Source organism: Eriocheir sinensis, chromosome 69 (genome assembly GCF_024679095.1).
Source record: "Eriocheir sinensis breed Jianghai 21 chromosome 69, ASM2467909v1, whole genome shotgun sequence".
Classification (NCBI taxonomy): domain Eukaryota; kingdom Metazoa; phylum Arthropoda; class Malacostraca; order Decapoda; family Varunidae; genus Eriocheir; species Eriocheir sinensis.
In genome coordinates, this window is record NC_066577.1 from 5,674,800 (window position 1) to 5,694,835 (window position 20,036).

A 20,036-nucleotide genomic window follows, 5' to 3' on the forward strand; every position below is an offset into this window, starting at 1 on the left:
ACCCTGGGGCCACGGTTGCTCTGGTAGATACATCCTTGACTGGCCAGGAGGTTGAGGAAGTGTGTCTCTCGCTGCCGTCAAGAACCCATCCTCTCCTGTACAGTGCAAGTTCTTTATCCGCTGTGGCATATGTGTGTGAGGCAGTGAGTGCTTGGTCTCGTTATCACTGAACAGCATGGCAAGAGTGGGTTGCTAGCGCTCTCTATCACCCTCTTCTGTCCACCCACTGAGGCATGGTGCAAGTTGGTCAAAGAATTACTCCCAGCACTAATAACCCACTCTTGCCATGCTGTCCAGTGATAAATAAGCCAAGCACTGTCTCACACACGTCACAGAGAAAAAAGAACTTGCACTGTGGAGGTACGGGCAGGTTCTTGAGGGGAGCGAGAGAGAGACTTTCTGAAGCTCCTGGCCAGTCAAGGATTAGTCTACCAGAGCAGCGGAGGCCCCAGGGTGCAAGATAGAGTGTAAGAGGGTAGCCAGTTCTTAGGGAAAGGGAAGGGACAGGAAGGAGAGGGTAGGAAGGATGGAGTGGGAATATAGAGGAAAGGGTGGAGGAAAGGATAAATATAACAGAGAAGGGAGAGGAAAGTATGGGTGTGGCAGACAGCTGTGTAGAGAGAAGGAAGGAGGAATAGAAAGGAGAAGGATGGAGAGAGTAGGAGAGAGGAAGACAGCTGTGTAGAGAGAAGGAAGGAGGAATAGAAAGAAGGATGGAGAGAGTAGGAGAGAGGAAGACAGCTGTGTAGAGAGAAGGAAGGAGGAATAGAAAGGAGAAGGATGGAGAGAGGAAAAAATCTGTGCAGAGTAATTTGAACACTGGTAGAGGGAAGGAAGGAAGGACAGGGGTGAAAGAGAGAGAGAAGGCTAAATGTAGATAGCTAAGACTGCATTAGGGACTCAATCAAAGAGGGGAATAGCAACTCGGACCTTTATTCAACATCCACAGATACCTCAAAGGCTCTCCGGAGAAACAGCGCAGACACAAACCACTCTAGAAAAAATATTATATAAAAAAAACTAAAAATCAAGTCAAATGTTACGTTGGGGAGCCTTGCGGACTTAGCACACTGACAGCTCTTTTACCAGCAACAGGCCGGCCAAGGAGTCTCACGGGGGAGGTGCTCGGAGTGGATGGCGAGGTGGACTGAATGAGGAGGTAGGGTGGAGCAGCAGGGGTCTTTCGAGTGGAGGAGGAGCCTTGTGTCATCTCTGCAATAAAGAAACAAAGTGTTAGTGAAGTGGAGGAAGAGAGGATGGAAGGCCATTCAAGAGAGAGAGGAAGGGACAGGAATGAAAGGGAAGGGGATGGAGTTAACCGACATGGGGTGCAAGTAGGGGTGTGATTTTTTTAGATTTTTATTATATATATATATATATATATATATATATATATATATATATATATATATATATATATATATATATATATATATATATATATATATATATATATATATATATATATATATATATATATATATATATATATATATATATATATATATATATATATATATATATATATATATATCTGCTGAGTGATTTGAAAGTCTCCATGAATAGTTTAAGTTTATGGCCTGTCAGTCTGAGCACAGTCAAGGATCCAGAACCATACTTGTTCAATACTTGTTTGTAGTTGGTACAGGACCAGGTTTAGGACAGATAGAGTTGCCTGAAGTTGTCATTTACAAGGCAGCATATTATATTATTACCATACAGAAGAATACCTACTATTATTCTGTTACTGTTAAGTTGGTTGGTAACCTTGGTTATTATTATGATACATTGCCTGGCAAGTCAGTAAAGACTAAAGGAGGCTGATTTTTTACCTAGTAACAAACATATGGCAAGTTGGCAACATTAGAGCAAGAGAACTCACTAAACAGTACATGTATTTTCCACCACTTGGTCAGTCACAGTCAGCGCCTCGGCAATTTGCTTTTGTGAGGTTATAAGTTCAGTGGCATCTACAGTATTTGCTTGTTCAAGTCTGTTGCTTTCTTTGCTTGACCAGAGACATACAAAGTTTAATTTAACTTATGGAATACTTTTAGTCAAAAAAATCATGATTTTTTTACTAAAAAAATCAATGATTTAATCATTGCCAACCCTGTGTGCAAGTATAGAGAAATAGTGTTAGTTAAAAGAGAGGAAGGGAAGGGGATGGAGTTAACAGTCATGGGTGCAAGGATAAAGAAAGTGTTAATGAAGCGTAGGAGGAGGAGAGGATGGGAGGGCATTCAAGAGAGGAAGGGACAAGAATGGAAGGGAAGGGGATAGAGTTAACAGTCATGGGGTGCAAGGATAGAGAAATAGTGTTAGTTAAGTTTAGTTGGAGGAGAGAGAGGAAGGGACAGGAATGGAAGGGAAGGGGATGGAGTATAGGAAGAGGAGAGGAAGGGACAAGAATGGAAGGGAAGGGGATGGAGTTAACAGTCATGGGGTGCAAGGATAGAGAAATAGTGTTAGTTAAGTGTAGGAGGAGGAGGAGAGAGTGGGGCGTCATTTAGGAGAGAGAGGAAAGGGCCGGCCAAGGAGTCTCACGGCGGAGGTGATTGGCGTGGTTGGGAAGGTAGAGTGGAGGAGGAGGAGGAGCAGGAACAGTAGTCTCTCATCTTAATTCCTGCAATACAGAACACAATATTAGTAAGGTATAAGAACAGGCCAGGGTGGTAAGAGAAGGGAAACTGAGACTTGTGCTTTGTGAGAGAACTGCGTGATTAGGGAAAGAGGGAGGGAGTTTGCAGTGATGGGATGAAGGGATGGGAAGGAATGAAGGCTTGTCATGCAAAGGGATGGGAAGGAATGAAGGTTTCTGACAGGCGAAGGAATGAAGGCTTCTGACAGGCAAAGGGATGGGAAGGAATGAAGGCTTCTGACAGGCAAAGGGATGAAGGCTTCTGACAGGCAAAGGGATGGGAAGGAATGAAGGCTTCTGACAGGCAAAGGGATGAAGGCTTCTGACAGGCAAAGGGATGGGAAGGAATGAAGGCTTCTGACAGGCAAAGGGATGGGAAGGAATGAAGGCTTCTGACAGGCAAAGGGATGGGAAGGAATGAAGGCTTCTGACAGGCAAAGGGATGGGAAGGAATGAAGGCTTCTGACAGGCAAAGGGATGGGAAGGAATGAAGGCTTCTGACAGGCAAAGGGATGGGAAGGAATGAAGGCTTCTGACAGGCAAAGGGATGGGAAGGAATGAAGGTTTCTGACATGCAAGAGGAGAATGGGGTATGATCATATTGGACTAGGTATGAGAAAGGAGGGATGAGAGATGGATGAGTATGCAGTAATGGGGCAAAGGGATGATATTTGATGCTTAAAATAACTTGTCTCCACCCCTAGCTACAGGTTCACACAGTTTCATCTCCTCGCTACGCAATTCAACAAACTGTCCACCAAAATCTTAACTCTACTGTTGTGCTTAAACCCCTGACTGTGGATTTCCTACCAGAAGACATCACCCAGCTACAGGAGTGGAGCAAAAAGTGGCTGCTACAATGTGATGAAGAAAAATGTAAAGTCCTGCACCTTGGGAGGGGATATCCAGCACACCAATACCACATGGGAAACACTCCACTATCCACCACAGAGGCAGAGAAAGACCTGGGAGTGTATGTTACCAGGCTACCAGTGAAGGGATATCCAGCACACCAATACCACATGGGAAACACTCCACTATCCACCACAGAGGCAGAGAAAGACCTGGGAGTGTATGTTACCAGGCTACCAGTGAAGGGATATCCAGCACACCAATACCACATGGGAAACACTCCACTATCCACCACAGAGGCAGAGAAAGACCTGGGATTGTATGTTACCAGGCTACCAGTGAAGGAGAAATCCGTTCCAGTCACAGCGGACGGGTTAAAAATATTGAATGCTCCTGGAAATTCACAGTGTAAGGAAAGGTAAGGTATTGAATAAGGAGGAAATGAGAGTATGTTAGGTGGAGGACAGAATGAGTACGCTGAGGAGCCAGAGGATGAGGTGGTGTGGGCATGTCATGAGGAGGGAGGAGGAGGAGGAAAGTAAGTTGGAAAGTTTGGTTTAGTCGGCGCAACATCTGTGGTCATATGCCGGAGAGAGACAGAAGGGGAAGGAATTATAGGAGAAGGAAACAGACCCCAGGAGACAGGAAAAAGTTGGAAAGTTTGGTTTAGTCGGCGCAACATCTGTGGTCATATGCCGGAGAGAGACAGAAGGGGAAGGAATTATAGGAGAAGGAAACAGACCCCAGGAGACAGGAAAAAGTTGGAAAGTTTGGTTTAGTGGGCGCAACATCTGTGGTCATATGCCGGAGAGAGACAGAAGGGGAAGGAATTATAGGAGAAGGGAACAGACCCCAGGAGACGGGACACAACCCCCAATTAATACCTGGTACCCATTCACTGCTGGGTGGACAGGGGCGTAGGGTATCAGAAAAGCCGCCCAAGAATGGAAAGATGTTGATAGATGGGGAAGCTGTGAAAGACCAAAGAAGGGAGACCTCAAGACAGTGTGTGCAATTCACCTCTTGGTCTGCTGCGGGTCACTCTCGAGACAGCCAGCCAATTGGACTCACACGGCCACACAGCTGAGCTCAGTTCTTCCCGCGCGCCACTTGAACAACAATACAGTACCCACGCTGCCACGCTACTCAACAACAACAACAACACCCTCGCTGCTGTGCTACCACGAGGGGAAGGGCAGCCAGAGGAGGAACCACGAGAGGGAGAGGAGTCAGAGTGATACAGTAGGCAATAAAGGTACAAACCTACCTCTTGTTGGATTTACATTGTTTTTGATTTATGCCACCTCTTCAAGGACACAATACTTGCGTAAATCCAGAGTTATCTGTATAAAAAAGTTAGCGGCCATTTAGCTTCCACTAATTTCTTTACCAGTTAAGCGGTTTAGCATAGGCAAAGCAACCTTTTCGTTAAGCGGCGCCCACCACTGCACCAGGGTCATAAAGCTACCCCTGGAAATGCCCCAAACTCCTATGAAAGCAAACATAGGGGGCGTGACTACTCCCTGATACCCGAGGAAGGTTTGAAGAGGGTGTGTGGGAGTCGATCTTCATCACCACCACCATCAGACACCTCTCCTCTCTCTCTCTTTCTCAGTCTTCAGGTGCCAGGAACAGTCTGAAATATACAAGATAGATTTAGTCATATAAGTTTAACCTGGTAGCAGCGGAGGTCATGTTTCTTAACCTGTGCGCTTCGGCTATGGGGAAGCTGAGAAGTGGCCGAGAAACGTTAACATTACACTGCATTTTGAGACTAAGAAAAGAGCATGGAACGTATATCGGAGTACTTCTCTCATAACCATAAAACCGTTAAAAATATTTACTTTTACTCAAACTCCATTCTTTTTGGGTGGTGTTTGTTACAAAATAAACAGTCTCGTGACACATGGCATCTAGCCGAGAGTCGCTTGTTGTCTACTATAGAGAATTTGACAAGTGATTACTGTGTGGGTAGCTAATTGAGTATGCCATGACCTTACAGCACCACCTGTGACAAATAAGCCCACCTCAAGATCACCCACCCACCACAATGACCTCAGGCATGCATGGTGGGTTGCGCTATGCCGCCACCGCCTACAATTAGCTCGAATTAGGCGTTTCGAGCCGAGCCCCAAACGGGGTCCGCTGTTTCAGCAGACCAACTCGCAGGAGCCTAAAAATGGGTCCGCCGATGCTAAGCGAGAAAAATGAGAAAAAATCACCCCTCACAAAAAACATTTCATAATATATATCAAAGCATTTATGATCAGTTTATGCATCATCTATTTTGGGGGGTTTATATCATGGCACAGATTTGGCCCGTCGCTGCTACACGGTAAAGCCACGAATTTGGCCTGTCGCTGCTACGCGGTAAAGCCACAAATTTGGCCCATCGGTGTTACACGGTAAAGCCACAAGTTTGGCCCATCGCTGCTACACGGTAAAGCCACAAATTTGGCCCGTCGCTGCTACACGGTAAAGCCACAAATTTGGCCCGTCGCTGCTACACAGTAAAGCCACAAATTTGGCCCGTCGCTGCTACATGGTAAAGCCACAAATTTGGCCCGTTGCTGCTACACAGTAAAGCCACAAATTTGGCCCGTCGCTGCTACACAGTAAAGCCACAAATTTGGCCCGTCGCTGCTACACGGTAAAGCCACAAATTTGGCCCGTCGCTGCTACACGGTAAAGCCACAAATTTGGCCCGTCGCTGCTACGGTAAAGCCACAAATTTGGCTCGTCGCTGCTACACGGTAAAGCCACAAATTTGGCCCGTCGCTGCTACGGTAAAGCCACAAATTTGGCCCGTCGCTGCTACCGGTAAAGCCACAAATTTGGCCTGTCACTGCTACAGTAAAGCCACAAATTTGGCCCGTCACTGCTACACGGTAAAGCCACAAATTTGGCCAGTCGCTGCTACACGGTAAAGCCACAAATTTGGCCTGTCACTGCTACACGGTAAAGCCACAAATTTGGCCTGTCACTGCTACACAGTAAAGCCACAAATTTGGCCCGTCGCTGCTGCACGGGAAAGCCACAAATTGGGCCCGTCGATGCTACGGTAAAGCCACAAATTTGGCCCGTCACTGCTACACGGTAAAGCCACAAATTTGGCCCGTCGCTGCTACACGGTAAAGCCACAAATTTGGCCCGTCGCTGCTACACGGTAAAGCCACAAATTTGGCCCGTCGCTGCTGCACGGTAAAGCCACAAATTTGGCCCATCGCTGCTGCACGGTAAAGCCACAAATTTGGCCCGTCGCTGCTACACGGTAAAGCCACAAATTTGGCCCGTCACTGCTACACGGTAAAGCCACAAATTTGGCCCGTCGCTGCTACACGGTAAAGCCACAAATTTGGCCCGTCGCTGCTGCACGGTAAAGCAACAAATTTGGCCATCGCTGCTGCTGCGGTAAAGCCACAAATTTGGCCCGTCGCTGCTACACGGTAAAGCCACAAATTTGGCCCGTCACTGCTACACGGTAAAGCCACAAATTTGGCCCGTCGCTGCTACACGGTAAAGCCACAAATTTGGCCCGTCGCTGCTACCGGGCTAATGGACAGACGGCAAGCCTTTACAACTTGGAAGTCACATGTCAAGCGGAAACACCCAGCGCATGTCACCCAGTTTCATCATCATCTCATTTTGACATGCTGTACCTTTCTGGACAGCCCTATGTCTAAGCTTTCTTTTTTTCTTTTTTTTTTTCTTTTTTTTTTTTTACGTCTACACCTATAACCCCGGTAGGCTTGCTTGAGGGGCCTGTATGGTGTTTGGCCCCAGCCCGTCATGGCGCAGGCAAGTGTTTATAGTGGCGCCATCTTCTCTTGGCTCATGCTGCCCCCCGGAACTCCTCCTTGATTCACTTGGACGGTTTCCTCTAGAGTCCGGGTTGATGGGTGGTCTTCAGGACAGCATGTGGGTAGTTTTAAGCCACTCGGCGGTGACTGAAAAATCCCAGGTGGTAGCGTGGGGATTCGAACCCGCGTCGTCCATCACGCGGTGAATGTGGGCCCAGCACGCTACCACTCAGCCACCGCCTACCCATATTGCCACCACTACACCATACACCAGGTATTCGTTATATGTGAGGGTTACGTTTTGCAAAAATCTGGCATAATGCAAATTCACATATATCGAACCTGTCATCCCATTAATTATAGGGGGCTATGTTCCACGACCCGTTTTCCAACCCTCTAACTGTTTATTCCGGCACCGTTTCACAATAATAAAACACTAAAGCAACAATAAAGCACATTAGTACTAATAAACTGTAAAATAGAGCTGCTGGTTGCTTCCGGGGAGACACACCCAAAGTCTAGGATTTAAGCTGATAGTTAGCTACCTGAGGATTAACTTTAGGATCAGAGGGAGGAAAAGGTTAAGTATAGGCGAGGAAAGTGTGGGAAAACATTTGCACCCACCGCCCTCTAGTGTGAGTCGGCCCCCATACCTCACCAACCAGTCACACCAGCGCCAATACTCCCATAATATTGGATTTTTCTCGCATAAAACAAATACTTGGCACAATTAGGTTAGTCACATATGAGTGAATGTGCATATTTCGAACTCACATATATCGAATACCCACGAATACCCACACACCAGCACTGATACTTGCATAATAGCGGATTTTTCTCGCATAAAACGAATACTTGGCACATTTAGGTCAGTCACATATGAATGAATTTGCATATTTCGAACTCACATATATCGAATACCCACGAATACCCACACACCAGCACCGATACTCACATAACAGCAATTTTTTCCTCGCATAAAATGAATACTTGGCACATTTAGGTTAGTCGCATATAAGCGAATTCGCATGTATCGAATACCCAGTGTAGCTACCTTGAAATTTCAGGTTACTAGGTCTGTTTTTTCAGGGTTTTAGAGCCAAGATACTAAACTGAAGCTAAATCCAAAAAAAGTTAGCAGTTAGAATTAGCTTCCACTAATTTCTTTATCAGTTTAGTGGTTTTGCATAAGTGAAGCAAACTTTTTGGTTAGCGGTGCCCACCACTGCCAATACCACAAGGGAAAAGTCTGGAAAGTTTCGTTTAGTCGGCGCAACATCTGTGGTCATATGCCGGAGAGAGACAGAAGGGGAAGGAATTATAGGAGAAGGGAACAGACCCCAGGAGACAGGAAAAAGTTGAAAAGTTTCGTTTAGTCAGCGCAACATCTGTGGTCATATGCTGGAGAGAGACAGAAGGGGAAGGAATTATAGAAGGGAACAGACCCCAGGAGACAGGAAAAAGTTGAAAAGTTTTGTTTAGTGGGCGCAACATCTGTGGTCATATGCTAGAGAGAGACAGAAGGGGAAGGAATTATAGGAGAAGGGAACAGACCCCAGGAGACAGGAAAAAGTTGAAAAGTTTTGTTTAGTGGGCGCAACATCTGTGGTCATATGCCGGAGAGAGACAGAAGGGGAAGGAATTATAGGAGAAGGGAACAGACCCCAGTAGACAGGAAAAAGTTGAAAAGTTTCGTTTAGTCGGCGCAACATCTGTGGTCATATGCTGGAGAGAGACAGGAGGGGAAGGAATTATAGAAGGGAACAAACCCCAGGAGACAGGAAAAAGTTGAAAAGTTTTGTTTAGTGGGCGCAACATCTGTGGTCATATGCTGGAGAGAGACAGAAGGGGAAGGAATTATAGGAGAAGGGAACAGACCCCAGGAGACAGGAAAAAGTTGAAAAGTTTCGTTTAGTGGGCGCAACATCTGTGGTCATATGCTGGAGAGAGACAGAAGGGGAAGGAATTATAGGAGAAGGGAACAGACCCCAGGAGACAGGAAAAAGTTGAAAAGTTTCGTTTAGTCGGCGCAACATCTGTGGTCATATGCTGGAGAGAGACAGGAGGGGAAGGAATTATAGAAGGGAACAAACCCCAGGAGACGGGACACAACCCCCAATTAATACCCGGTACTCATTCACTGCTGGGTGGACAGGGGCGTAGGGTATACCACATGGGAAACACTCCACAATCCACCACACGCCCCCTTTATATATCAAGCAAAGGGGGAGTAAATAGTTCATCTCCACCGCCTTAAAACACCACAGACGCCTTTGTATTATCATTAAGGCAAAAACTCAACCCTTCCCATGACAAGACCAGCAGGCAACCCTCACCCTTGGACACGCCCCCTTTATATATCAAGCAAAGGGGGAGTAAATAGTTCATCTCTGTCACCTTAAAACACCACAGACGCCTTTGTATTATCCTTAAGGCAAAAATTCAACCCTTCTCCATTACACCAAGACCAGCGGGCAACCTCCATCCCCTCTGGACACGCCCCCTTTATTTATCGGCCATTACGCCTGTTTGCCGGCCATATCTACCTGTCCCTTGGCGTCAGGTGAAGCACGAGTCCTTTATCCTCCTCCAGACACCACAAAATGTCCTCCGTGGCCTTCCTGTATGGCGGGGAAGCACAAAATGAGGATTGATGAACTGACAGCGCGGCCACAGGTGGGCAGTTACCGGTACCAGTACTGATATTAACGGTACCAGCTATAAGGTATACGGTACCGGTACCAGACTGTTCGGTACCGATACTGATACCGTTCATGATATCCCTCGATCATTTTCTTCCTCTCACGAGTGACAGGATGAGACCGAGTGCCTGAGTGGATATCTCGGTCAAGGCAAGTATAGAGAGGTATATATATGACGATACCTTCTCAATACTTGCCTTGATCTCGGTGATATGGATGTTCTCTCTCTCTCTCTCTCTCTCTCTCTCTCTCTCTCTCTCTCTCTCTCTCTCTCTCTCTCTCTCTCTCTCGTGGGAGTTTAGGGCATTTCCAGGGGCACTACTTTTATGACCCTGGTGGTAGTCTGAGCCTTCTTCTGTACCGTGAACCTAAAAGAACGCTCATTAGAACACGTAATTTACTAGTCTTTCGTGGGAGTTCAGGGCATTTCCAGGGGCACTTTTATGACCCTGGTGGTAGTCTGAGCCTTCTTCTGTACCGTGAACCTAAAAGAACGCTCATTAGAACACGTAATTTACTAGTCTTTCGTGGGAGTTCAGGGCATTTCCAGGGGTACTTTTATGACCCTGGTGGTAGTCTGAGCCTTCTTCTGTACCGTGAACCTAAAAGAACGCTCATTAGAACACGTAATTTACTAGTCTTTCGTGGGAGTTTAGGGCATTTCCAGGGGCACTACTTTTATGACCCTGGTGGTAGTCTGAGCCTTCTTCTGTACCGTGAACCTAAAAGAACGCTCATTAGAACACGTAATTTACTAGTCTTTCGTGGGAGTTTAGGGCATTTCCAGGGGTACTACTTTTATGACCCTGGTGGTAGTCTGAGCCTTCTTCTGTACCGTGAACCTAAAAGAACGCTCATTAGAACACGTAATTTACTAGTCTTTCGTGGGAGTTTAGGGCATTTCCAGGGGTACTACTTTTATGACCCTGGTGGTAGTCTGAGCCTTCTTCTGTACCGTGAACCTAAAAGAACACTCATTAGAATTCGATTAACCTCCTTTTTGGCCTTTGGAAATAGTTGGTGTGAAGGTTGGGAGCATTTGACAATACCAACTAAAGCCCCGTTCACACTGTGCCGATTCTGGGCCACGACAACCCAGCGACTTTTCCATTTGACAAGTTGGTTCCCACGCTCCAAGAAGGGGGGGAGGTTTTATTGGGGTCTTGGGGGGTATTTTCAACGCTCCCGCCTCTCACATCAGCTATTTCCAAAGACCAAAAGGATATTAATAGCGTTGTGATTAGTGTTATTTCCACGTTCATGTTACAGAAGCTTTGTCACACTACCACCAGGGTCAAAGAACTACCCCTGGAAATGCCCAAACTACCCGTGAAAGCGTTGTCAAAGTCGTGTTCTTGGGCCTTGAAAGGTTTAATAATATGGCCCTTGGTGTCTTGCCGACTGTCTGGGACATTCGGCCAACTAGTTGCCAGCATGTCTTAGGGGAGGCGGTGGCTGAATCGACAGAGTAACACCACCGCGTTCAGGAGGACGCGAGTTCAATCCCCGCCCGGTGCCACCAAGCTGGGATTTTTCAGCCGCCGCCGAGTGGCTTAAAACTACCCACATGCTGTCCAGAAGACCACCTATCAACCCGGACTCTAGATTCTAGGATTAAAGATGAGCTCCGGGAGGGCAGCATGAGCCAATGCAGGATGGCGCCACTATAAACACTCGCCTGCGCCAGAACGGGCTGGGCCGACCATCAGGACCCACCGGGAAGAACCCTTGGGCCGACCATCAGGCCCCACCGGGAAAAAGCCTACCGGCGCTATAGGCCGCGACGTAAAAAAAAAAAAAATGTCGTGCTAACCCTCACGACTCCAGACTCCCGTCACGACGTCGGCGCAGCATTCGGTAACAGTCTCAAGACCTCTTTCAAGACATGCCCGACCCTTTCACATCAACACCCAAGACCTCGTGTACCGTAGAGTCGTGGGTAGTCGTGGCCCAGAGTCGGCACAGTGTGAACGTCGCTCAAGTACACATATTTGACAAGGCTTTCGTAGGAGTTTTGGCCATTTTCATGAGTAGTTTTATGACCCTGGTGGTAGTGTGACCCTTCTTCTGTACCATGAACCTAAGAAACACTCATTAGAACTCAATTGATCCTCGCTTTGACCTTTAGAAATACTAATGTCAGAAGCGAATATGTCTTCTGATACCGACCTTTTCAGCGGTAATGGTACCGTACTTAGGGTTCCGATACTTAACGGAACCGCAGTACCGATCGAGTAGTACCGGAAAATCTTGGTACTGGTTACTAGTGGTTAGTACCGATACTACTTCCACTCTAACCCCCATGATCACCCAGCCCACTCCCACCTCCACCCTCATGGTCATTCACCCCACTCCCATCCACACCATCCCCACTCCACTACCACCATGATCACCCATCCCACTCCCACCCCCATGGTCACCCAGCCCACTCCCATCCACACCATCTCCACTCCACTACCACTATGATCACCCATCCCACTCCCACCCCCATGGTCACCCAGCCAACTCCGGCCACATTTTACAAGGACATTTTAATGGACTTCATCAATTGTTTCATCATTATTTTATTTCAAGAGATATCAAGTAGTTTCCGAGGGGAACACATATGGTCTGGTGGATGTAGACACAGCTTGTATTGCAGCCAAGTACAGAGTCACCCAGAACACTGCACGGCTGCCCTGTCGCCCGGCTCCTTGGCATAGTGTGACCTGATGACCAGTTCCATTACGTAAGACACTGCCGACCACCGCTTCCACCACTGTTACCAACACCATCACCACTACCACTTGACACTTCCACCTAGAGCAGAACTGCAGCACAACACAACACCTCAGGGGAAGTGGGTTTTCATGTGTTTGTAAATATCACCCCTTGTTTTAAAATGTTTCCCACAGACATCACACTTGAACTCTCTCAGGCCAGAGTGTCTGATGATGTGGTCGTTCAAACTAGTTGTATAAGAAAATCTTTTGCCACACACAAGGCATTCATGAGGTCTTTCCCCAGTGTGTGTAAGGGTGTGTGTGTTGAGGTCACTCTTCTGACGGAACTTTTTACCACACTCTTGGCATTCATGAGGTCTTTCCCCAGTGTGTGTAAGGGTGTGTGTTTTGAGGTCACTCTTCTGACGGAACTTTTTGCTACACTCTTGGCATTCATGAGGTCTCTCACCAGTATGTGTAAGGGTGTGTCTGATGAGGAGGCTCATCTGTCGGAACTTTTTGCCACACTCTTGGCATTCATGAGGTCTCTCACCAGTGTGTGTAAGGGTGTGTCTGATGAAGGAACTCATCTGATGGAATTTTTTGCCACACTCTTGGCACCCAATAGGTATTTCACTAGTGTGTGTAAGGGTGTGTTGGTTGAGGTGACTTTTCTGGATGAACTTTTTGCCACACTCAGGGCATTCATGAGGTCTTATACCAGTGTGTGTATGGGTGTGAACATTGAGGCCCTTTAATGTATTGAAGCTTTTGCCACACTCTTGGCATTCATGAGGTTGTTCATCATTGTGTATATGGATGTGTACGTTGAGGCCCTTTATTGTACTGAAGCTTTTGCCACACTTTTGGCATTCATGAGTTTTTTCAGCAGAGTGTGTGGGTGTAATTGCAGAAGCCACCCTTCCCAGGGAGTCTTTGGCCACACTCTGGCCACTCATGGTTTCCTTCAGCAGTGAGTGCAAGGCTGTGTCTGGTGAACTTGCTCTCAGTCTCCAATCTTCTCACACTCAAACGTTCCCTTTCCTTTATGGCTGGAGATGCCAGCAGCAAGGTGGTGGTGGTTCTCCTGATCACCCCTGATCCTCACACCAGTGGCAGTCTGCTCCTGCTGATCCCGGCCACCCAGGCTAATGCCCGGCCCTGCAGCCTCCACTGCAACACTGCTCCTGTTGTGAGGAGTCAGCAGGTCTTGCAGGAACCTCAGGAAAGCTGCAGCGGGCGGCAAGGTTCCCTGACACCACACTCAGGGACCAAGCCAGCAGGCCAGGCGCGGGATGCACCAAGAAGTCCTCAAGTGGCAGTCAGATGTCTGTGGACAACAGTGACAAAAAAACGTCAGTCACGGTCAATCTTGAATCTGAAATTATTAATGCCATTACAGGCTGTTTTTTTTTTTGCTAATTTATAAATTGTTGATTATAATTAAAAAGCATCCCTGGTGTTATGCCAAGAACAGCAGTAGGCTTTAAAATCCATATTAATTACATGAACGCCTACAGCGCCGGTAGGCTTTCTTGAGGGGCCTGGATGGTAGTCGGCCCCAGCCCGTTATGGCGCAGGCAAGTGTTTATAGTGGCGCCATCTTCTCTTGGCTCATGCTGTCCCCCGGAACTCCTTGATTCACTTGGATGGTTTCCTCTAGAGTCTGGGTTGATGGGTGGTCTTCAGGACAGCATGTGGGTAGTTTTAAGCCACTCGGCGGTGACTGAAAAATCCCAGGTGGTAGCGTGGGGATTCGAACCCGCATCGTCCATCACGCAGTGAATGAGGGCCCAGCACACTACCACTCAGCCACCGCCTGTGATGGCATTAATCATTTCAAACCTAAAATTGACAGTAATTGATGGCATTCATCAGTGTTGCTCTCATATAACTGAGAGTGACACCCATTCCCTATGTCTGCCTATCATACTGTTGTGCTGGAAGCTTCCCCCGGGGTCTATGGGCCTCTGGAAGACTCTGGGAGGAGCGAGCAGGGGGGCGGGGAGCGACGCCCCGCCTGCACCCCACGGGGCCAGCGGCCAGGCTCCAGGTGGGAAGTGTTGCCAACTCACACATATTTTTGCTACATGTTCTTGTATAATCGAATATATACTGTAACGTCCTAGACTGTACTGTTCGGTATATATATATAGGAGAAGAGGGCGAGAGGAGTCAGTCCCAGTTTTAGTAAGCTAGTGGCCAGTGAAGAGTCAGGAGTGAATTGTACTTCTAAGAAAGAATATTAAACTACAGAAGCTGTGCAAGGTGTTTACATATCTCCCTCCCACGGAGTCTTGTGACGGCGACACAGAACCCAAGTATACGTCCGGCATAACAATACATTATCCACAAAGTGCAGCAGCAGGTTGCCAGACCACAAAAATGCACACCCCAGACTTGGCTGCCACAACCTAAGTCTATATACACCAAGTCAAGTCATACACAGGTATGTGGGAGGAGACACGGCCGAGGCGTGGTTTATGCGTGACACTGCTTGGAGCCAAACTAGAGAATATAGAGACAGGGATTTAGAGAAAACGAGGAAAGGCGGACTAATTTAAATCAATCACTTCATGATGCCCTCCCTCACACCCCACACCGCTGTTTGTAGTCATTGGAATTAGTCACGCAATAACACAATAAAAAGACATATTTTTTCGTCAGTGGCTTGCCTGAACACGCTGTGATAGAAGGCGAGAATGCACATCCAGAGTGCACACACAGCCCCAACTTCAGTCACCCCTGAACTGGCGGGTATTATTATTTTTTTTTTGGCTCCAAGTGACGTCATCCCGCTGCTCCGCCCCAAAACCGCCTCCTGCACGTACCGGTCGCAGTTTTGAAGCAGAGGGACTTGACTTGGTATATACATATATATAGACTTAGGCCACAACCATAACACACCGCGCGTCACGAAGCACAGTGTGGACGGGGCGGCCCAGCATTGCCAGAAGCCTAAAGCCTGGATTAATTTATTACCAAGCCAAATAAATTCAATTTCGCCAAAGCTACAAAATCTGGCTCATTTTTGCCTTTTTTACAATGTTTGGCTCACAAAACTTTAATTTGATCTCAGTAAACTTACTTGTTATACTGGAAGTTTTTGTGTTTCCACCAGTCCCATTACCAACCCTTCCCCTCTCAACCAGTCCCATTACCAATCCTTCCCCTATCCACCAGTCCCATTACCAATCCTTCCCCTATCCACCAGTCCCATTACCAATCCTTCCCCTATTCACCAGTCCCATTACCAATCCTTCCCCTATCCACCAGTCCCATTACCAATCCTTCCCCTATCCACCAGTCCCATTACCAATCCTTCCCCTATTCACCAGTCCCATTACCAATCCTTCCCCTATCCACCAGTCCCATTACCAATCCTTCCCCTCTCCACCAGTCCCATTACCAATCTTTCCCCTATCCACCAGTCCCATTACCAACCCTTCCCCTCTCCACCAGTCCCATTACCAACCCTTCCCCTATCCACCAGTCCCATTACCAACCCTTCCCTTATCCACCAGTCCCATTACTAACCCTTCCCCTCTCCACCAGTCCCATTACCAACCCTTCCCCTATCCACCAGTCCCATTACCAACCCTTCCCCTATCCGCCAGTCCAATTACCAACCCTTCCCTCTCCACCAGTCCCATTACCAACCCTTCCCTCTCCACCAGTCCCATTACCAACCCTTCCCTATCCACCAGTCCCATTACCAATCCTTCCACTCTCCACCAGTCCCATTACCTAACCTTCCCCTCTCCACCAGTCCCATTACCAACCCTTCCCCTCTCCACCAGTCCCATTACCAATCCTTCCCCTATCCACCAGTCCCATTACCAACCCTTCCCCTATTCACCAGTCCCATTACCAATCCTTCCCTATCCACCAGTCCCATTACCATCCCTTCCCCTATCCACCAGTCCCATTACAAATCCTTCCCCTCTCCACCAGTCCAATTACCAACCCTTCCCTATCCACCAGTCCCTTTACCAACCCTTCCCTCTCCACCAGTCCCATTACCAATCCTTCCCTCTCCACCAGTCCCATTACCAATCCTTCCCTATCCACCAGTCCCATTACCAATCCTTCCCTATCCACCAGTCCCATTACCAATCCTCCCTCTCCACCAGTCCCATTACCAACCCTTCCCCTATCCACCAGTCCCATTACCAATCCTTCCCCTATGCACCAGTCCCATTACCAATCCTTCCCCTATCCACCAGTCCCATTACCAATCCTTTCCCTATACACCAGTCCCATTACCAACCATCTCCCTATTCACCAGTCCCATTACCAATCCTTCCCTTCTCCACCAGTCCCATTACCAACCCTTCCCCTATCCACCAGTCCCATTACCAATCCTTCCCCTATCCACCAGTCCCATATCCAAACCTTCACCTATCCACCAGTCCCTTTAACAACCCTTCCCCTCTCCACCAGTTCCATTACCAATCCTTCCCCTCCACCAGTCCCATTACCAATCCTTCCCCTATCCACCAGTCCCATTACCAATCCTTCCCCTATCCACCAGTCCCATTACCAATCCTTCCCCTATCCACCAGTCCCATTACCAATCCTTCCCCTATCCACCAGTCCCATTACCAATCCTTCCCCAATCCACCAGTCCCATTACCAAACCTTCCCCTATCCACCAGTCCCATTACCAACCCTTCCTCTCTACACCAGTCCCATTACCAATCCTTCCCCTATCCACCAGTCCCATTACCAACCCTTAACCTATCCACCAGTCCCATTACCAACCTTCCCCTATCCACCAGTCCCATTACCAATCCTTCCCTATCCACCAGTCCATTACCAATCCTTCCCTATCCACCAGTCCATTACCAACCCTTCCCTATCCACCAGTCCATTACCAATCCTTCCCTATCCACCAGTCCCATTACCAATCCTTCCCTATCCACGAGTCCCATTACCAACCCTTACCCTATCCACCAGTCCCATTACCAATCCTTCCCCTATCCACCAGTCCCATTACCAATCCTTCCCCTACCCACCAGTCCCATTACCAACCCTTCCCCTATCCACCAGTCCCATTACCAATCCTTCCCCTATCCACCAGTCCCATTACCAATCCTTGCCCTATCCACCAGTCCCATTACCAACCCTTCCCCTATCCACCAGTCCCATTACCAACCCTTCCCCTATCCACCAGTCCCATTACCAATCCTTTCCCTATACACCAGTCCCATTACCAACCCTTCCCCTATCCACCAGTCCCATTACCAATCCTTCCCTTCTCCACCAGTCCCATTACCAACCCTTCCCCTATCCACCAGTCCCATTACCAATCCTTCCCCTATCCACCAGTCCCATTTCCAAGCCTTCCCCTATCCACCAGTCCCATTACCAATCCTTCCCCTATCCACCAGTCCCATTACCAATCCTTCCCTATCCACCAGTGCCATTACCAATCCTTCCCATATCCACCAGTCCCATTACCAATCCTTCCCCTATCCACCAGTCCCATTACCAACCCTTCCCCTATCCACCAGTCCCATTACCAATCCTTCCCCTATCCACCAGTCCCATTACCAATCCTTCCCCTATCCACCAGTCCCATTACCAACCCTTCCCCTATCCACCAGTCCCTTCCCCTATCCACCAGTCCCATTACCAATCCTTCCCTATTCTCCAGTCCCATTACCAATCGTTCGCCTATCCACCAGTCAAATTACAAATCCTTCCCATATCCACCAGTCCCATTACCAATCCTTCCCCTATCCACCAGTCCCATTACCAATCCTTTCCCTATCCACCAGTGCCATTACCAACCCTTCCCGTATCCACCAGTCCCATTACCAACCCTTCCCTCTACCAGCCCCATTACCAAACCTTCCCCTATCCACCAGTGCCATTACCAATCCTTCCCCTATCCACCAGTTAAATTACCAATCCTTCCCCTATCCACCAGTCCCATTACCAACCCTTATCCTCTCCACCAGTCCCATTACCAACCCTTCCCTTACATACCAGTCCCATTACCAATCCTTCCCCTATCCACCAGTCCCATTACCAACCCTTCCCCTATCCACCAGTCCCATTACCAACCCTTCCCTTATCCACCAGTCCCATTACCAACCCTTCCCTTATCCACCAGTCCCATTACCAACCCTTCCCCTATCCACCAGTGCCATTACCAATCATTCCCCTATCCACCAGTCCCTTTACCAATCCTTCCCTATCCACCAGTACCATTACCAAACCTTCCCCTATCCACCAGTCCCATTACCAACCCTTCCCTTATTCACCAGTCCCATTACCAACCCTTCCCTTATCCACCAGTCCCATTACCAATTCTTCCCCTACCCACCAGTAACATTACCAACCCTTCCCCTATCCACCAGTCCCATTACCAATCCTTCCCCTATCCACCAGTCCCATTACCAATCCTTCCCCTATCCACCAGTCCCATTACCAACCCTTCCCCTATCCATCAATCCCATTACCAATCCTTCCCCTATCCACCAGTCCCATTACCAATCCTTCCCCTCCCCACCAGTCCCATTACCAAACCTTCCTCTATCCACCAGTCCCATTACCAACCCTTCCCTATGCTCCAGTCCCATTACCAATCCTTCCCCTATCCACCAGTGCCATTACCAACCCTTCCCCTATCCACCAGTCCCATTACCAATCCTTCCCCTCTACACCAGTCCCATTACCAATCCTTCCCCTATCCACCAGTCCCATTACCAATCCTTCCCCTATCCACCAGTCCCATTACCAATCCTTCCCCTATCCACCAGTCCCATTACCAATCCTTCCCCTATCCACCAGTCCCATTACCAACCCTTCCCCTATCCACCAGTCCCATTACCAATCCTTCCCCTATCCACCAGTCCCATTACCAATCCTTCCCCTATCCACCAGTCCCATTACCAACCCTTCCCCTATCCACCAGTCCCATTACCAATCCTTCCCCTATCCACCAGTCCCATTACCAATCCTTCCCCTATTCTCCAGTCCCATTACCAATCCTTCCCCTATCCACCAGTGCCATTACCAATCCTTCCCCTATCCACCAGTCCCATTACCAAACCTTCCCCTATCCACCAGTCCCATTACCAATCCTTACACTATCCACCAGTCCCATTACCAACCCTTCCCCTATCCACCAGTCCCATTACCAATCCTTCCCCTATACACCAGTCCCATTACCAATCCTTCCCCTATCCACCAGTGCCATTACCAATCCTTCCCCTATCCACCAGTGCCATTACCAATCCTTCCCCTATCCACCAGTCCCATTACCAACCCTTCCCCTATCCACCAGTCCCATTACCAACCCTTCCCCTATCCACCAGTCCCATTACCA

At 48.2% G+C, this 20,036-nt stretch overlaps 2 long non-coding RNA genes across 2 annotated transcripts; one reads left to right on the forward strand and one right to left on the reverse strand.

The window, feature by feature from the left end:
- Positions 1 to 917: 917 nt before the first annotated feature.
- On the reverse strand, positions 918 to 10,130 carry LOC126988469 (uncharacterized). The gene is made up of 3 exons (XR_007742018.1): positions 9,840 to 10,130; positions 5,024 to 5,129; positions 918 to 1,212 (listed from the first exon to the last, which is right to left on the reverse strand). It is a non-coding gene; the product is annotated as an uncharacterized LOC126988469 (long non-coding RNA).
- On the forward strand, positions 1,540 to 4,466 carry LOC126988467 (uncharacterized). Its single transcript, XR_007742015.1, has 3 exons — positions 1,540 to 2,814; positions 2,960 to 3,990; positions 4,028 to 4,466. It is a non-coding gene; the product is annotated as an uncharacterized LOC126988467 (long non-coding RNA).
- Positions 10,131 to 20,036: the final 9,906 nt, after the last annotated feature.